A 4527-nucleotide genomic window follows, 5' to 3' on the forward strand; every position below is an offset into this window, starting at 1 on the left:
TTAATATCTTAATTTATTTGTCCACACATAGTGAAGCTAAACCAACACAACATCTGGCTAATTCTTAATCCCCTCGAATATTTAGTGCTTTCTCAGTAATTGTTAATTATTGACACTCAAACTGCCTGATGGCAAGGGTCACTGATTAGGTGTTAGGTTAATTAAATAAATCTTCTTTGACTTCCTGGCATCAAAGGATGACACCTGAGTAATCTATAATTGTTTAAATTGTTTATTTGATAAGTTCTGCCTATGGCTATTTTCACATTGAGTAATTCCTTACAATTTGTTAATAAAATATATAGTTGAGAATACAGAGAGTTAAGGGAGATCTAGAGTGACAGCTAGTGATCTGATGTGTTAATACCAATTCTACGTAAATATCAAAATGACGTGGCCACGCGATGTCTTCGATTCAGCTAATTTTTTTCTTACTGAAACTTCAATGAATGAAATGATTGACTATATGAAAGAAAGCATGGTAGTTTATCCGGTTGCCATGGAAACAGGACTAGAAGGTGTAAATTATAGTGGATTTTGCTATTTATCAATAATATCAAAAAATATTTACTAGACAAAGCTGTTTATGTTCATATTTTTTTATATCCTTCATGACAATCAAAACTATGTAAAAAATAGCCAAGATCACAAAAATTTTACAATTTCTAATTTTCTGATGCCCAAAAAGTGAATAATTAGTCCTCGTTACCTCCCTTGTTAGACTTAATATTTAAAGACTTTGACAAGTGATGTGAAAATTCTAGTAGGGAGATTTAGATTCAAGAAATGTTATTTTGCAAATATCATTTAAAACATTTATGGGTAAATGAAAAATAAACATTTTATTACAGTATAAAGTTGGTCTAAATGTGCTTTTTCTCTATCCGAGTTATTTCCCTTGTTGGAGCTCTTCGGTATTGAAGAATACAAAATGTGTAAATTGTAAACAAGATGGCAGACAATGAAATCTGCAGTTTTTCTTCTTGTTTTGAAACATCTTGTTCAGGAAAATTCTACCTCAAGAGACTCAGAATTTGATGAAAAACAGTTGACAAAGTTGGGATAATCTTTAAGAAAGGCCAAAGGGTTGATCTGGACATGATGAGTATTAAACGTATAGCTACTCGTAGAAAAGATAATATGAGGAAATATCGAAATCAGGGTGGTATGGGGGCGAAGGCCGAGAGGATTTTAACTGTTCCCTTCAAGATGTCTTTGAAATAGAGATCGAGAGATAAATGTAGTGGTGTGGTAGTCCCCGACCGATCCAGATTACAATGTGTAAGTATTTTTTTTATTCATAATTCTATTCAGGTATCACATGTACCTGTGTGTGTACCTGCATGGTAACTGATAATCCAAGATTCCTCTGACTCTAACCCCTGCTTTTATATTGTGACTTGTGCGCACAAGTTACAATATAAAAGCAGGGGTTAGAGTCGGAGGAATCTCGGATTAGGTAACTGACTGTATAATGAAATATAAGACAATAAAAACAAACAAAACCATGAAAACTTGGATGCACAGTTGCACATATTACATGTACATGGCATTGAATCAAATACTACTGTGCAATATATGTGCCCGTTTTGGGAACTGGTATTTTAATTTCTATAAAATTCAGTATATTTGAAGAAAATTGTTTGTATGAATTTATTTTTCCAAATTATAATATGCTTGTGTCCAATCTATTTTTACAAACAGGATTTGTAGATCTAAATCATACCTCGGAAATATTAAACCTTTGACTTCTGACAATGATAACTGAAAAGTGTGTTAGATTTTTTGAAATTTTAAGCAATATCAGGACTGTAGAATATTTTAAATAATTGATTAAAAAAGTGTAAGTGTAAAATTATGAAAGTACATGCAGACACACAGATTTACAAATGCTAATAGTGTTCTAGATCTAAGTACTTATACTTTGTCATACTATTGTGAAATCATTTTTAGGACCTTGATACAATGAATTTATTTGCTCTGCAAGGTGATGTATTGTAAAGTAGGAAAAGAAATCTATCCAAGGGTGTTAGAATATGGCAACTCCATTTGTACTTTCCAAGATGCAGCTTTCTGTCTCATAATTTTATTTTACTGATCACTGTTTTTCAGCTATATATTGCAGGCATATCAATCTTGCACACATTTTAAATATGAATAGTTTTAGTTTGACAATATTGATCTGTACAGATGAGATCAGTCTGATGCTGTGTACTTTACATGTCAAGGACATATTGTACAAATTAAAAATAGTCGCATTAAAGAACAAAATAAATTATACCACATTACGTTAGTATCCATAAAACATGTATGTTTTTATTACAATTAATTTATAATTATATAAATACATTTTATTTTCCACTTTAGAAATTAATTTTTGTCAAATTCATTTCTACTCTTAGTCTCTATATCTCTGGCGATTTGTCCAAACTACAGAAAAGCTTTATATGTAAATTGAAAAAAAAAAGCTTGATGACAACATTAAATCCACTCCTTTATCAATCATTCGCAGGGGGAATAAGGAAGCATACAAAATATTCTACCTTGGCTAAATTAGTGCTGCATGATGACGTCATAGTAAGCATGATGACGTCAATTTGAGAAATCAGGTTTTCCTAATATTGGTATTCAGCGATGTAATTTAACTAGAAAATGATTAGAAACGTGTAAACATTAACAAAAATAAAATGTTTTTATTTTGTTATGCTGTAACAGTCATTATGATTGAAATCTACCACCAATGACGTCATATGTGTACATCAAGTAGATTGGAAATTGATCATGTCGTGTAAAGAGAATTTGGCTTAGACGGCATTTTCAAAGATACGTAAAAAGGAGTTTAAAAGGAAACATCGGAAATATTGTGTTAAATTCATATGGAGTTCAATTAATTAAACAGGTATGCTAATTTATTTTCATCGATTATATTCTCTTTCGAAGACAGTCAGCTATATTACGTATCCCGGTCGGCCCATCGTCCGTCATTCTTGACCAAAAAATGTAACAGAACAACAATAAGCTGGATATTTCAAAACATACGATTTGTACAGATTGAAAGTTTGCGATTTGACAAACTTGGAAAGTGCTGCTAGAATCCCGAGTTAAGCATGGTTGTGCGAAAAATCTTGATTCATATATATAAAATTCAAAACAAAGGGTAAGGTTTCGTGCGAATGTGTGGAATAAATATTTTACGGACAAGTTAGTGGGATTCTAGCAGCACTTTTTAGACAAAATAGATGATTTTCAGCTACATTACATACTCAAAGAAATTATCCAACTCCGGGGTATTGTTGTTCTGTAAGCCTTTTTATTAAGGAAAATTTTGCTATTAATAGAAGTCACGTGATGCCATGGCGGTGATGCACTTCTTTGCGTTAGACTTATCTGTATGCAATCATATAGTAAATAACATTTTACGTTTATCAGTGGTTTTAGTAATTTATTTAACTAAATTTTCTTCAAAAAGTCTAAATTTCCCGAGAAATTACTTATATGCTTCCTTAACATACCCGCGTTCCTCTTGATTCAGAAAATTTTCAGGATAACATGTAAATATAAGGTACATGTAATATATATATGATGTTCAGGATTTTAACCCAAACTTTCAAATTAAAAAATAATTTTAAATTGATCATTGCAGCCTTTGCAAGATTTTCCTAATGAAGATTCTCAGGATTACAGATCCTCTAGCAAGGAGACCACACAGGTACATATAGTATGTATTAAGTTGCATGGATTCATGGTGACTTAAGACATGATTGCCACAACAATGCATAAAGGGAGATAATAATGTTTATAGGTTAAAAATGTATATGTTTTATATATAGCAAAATTTTAAGATTCCAGTTTTAAGTTTTTGAAACAATTTTTAAATAAATTTTTATCCACAGTGACCAAAAATTAATGTTATTTTTTTTTATTTTCATTTGAAAAGATTGAGTTGACCAGAGCAGAGGACATACAGCCCCCCCCCCCCAAAAAAAAAAAAAAATTCACAGTGGACTGGAAGTAAATTTTACATGAAAAATACAAAGTAGGAAAAATAACAGAAAGAAAAGAGGATCCAGTAAAAGTTGTCACTGGTGCAAGATGGACATAGAGAGGGTTTTCTAATGATCATTACTAAAATCCACAGCAAATCAATACTGCAAGGCTGAGCTACTTTTCAAACTTACATAAAAGGACATAAAGAAATGTGAATTCAAGGAAACCAAGCTTACATCAAATGAGAGAATATGAAGGAACAAATTTTAGCAAAATTTTTTTTTAAGCAGGGCATCTGTTTTCCTTAGAGAATATGTGTACTCTAAATTGATTTCTTGTATTTTCAAAAAATGTCACTGTTTAAGTGAAGCATACATTCCAATTTATGTCTTGTTTATTTTTTTCTAATAAAGCAGTTTTATGCAAAGCAGTTTCTTCCCTTTTTATATCCCCTCTCTGCAGGAGAGGTAGTATACTGATTTATTATATACCCCCACATGGGCTCACAAATTTAGAGTTTTATATTGGCAGGCTTCACAC

General features: G+C 31.4%; 1 long non-coding RNA gene across 2 annotated transcripts; it reads left to right on the plus strand.

Annotated features, from left to right (window-relative positions):
* The first annotated feature begins 463 nt into the window (after window positions 1-463).
* On the plus strand, window positions 464-4060 carry LOC134276530 (uncharacterized). Of its 2 annotated transcripts, none has more exons than XR_009994066.1 (3): window positions 464-1281; window positions 3644-3722; window positions 3952-4060. It is a non-coding gene; the product is annotated as an uncharacterized LOC134276530 (long non-coding RNA). The 2 variants fall into 2 exon arrangements; XR_009994065.1 differs by having other exon boundaries at window positions 3644-3709; window positions 3938-4060.
* The last annotated feature ends 467 nt before the right edge of the window (window positions 4061-4527 follow it).

The sequence above is a fragment of the Saccostrea cucullata genome, unplaced genomic scaffold, assembly GCF_032062105.1.
Source record: "Saccostrea cucullata isolate Sc308-1 unplaced genomic scaffold, CSIRO_AGI_Scuc_v1 ctg6977, whole genome shotgun sequence".
In the NCBI taxonomy this organism is placed as follows: Eukaryota; Metazoa; Mollusca; class Bivalvia; order Ostreida; family Ostreidae; genus Saccostrea; species Saccostrea cuccullata.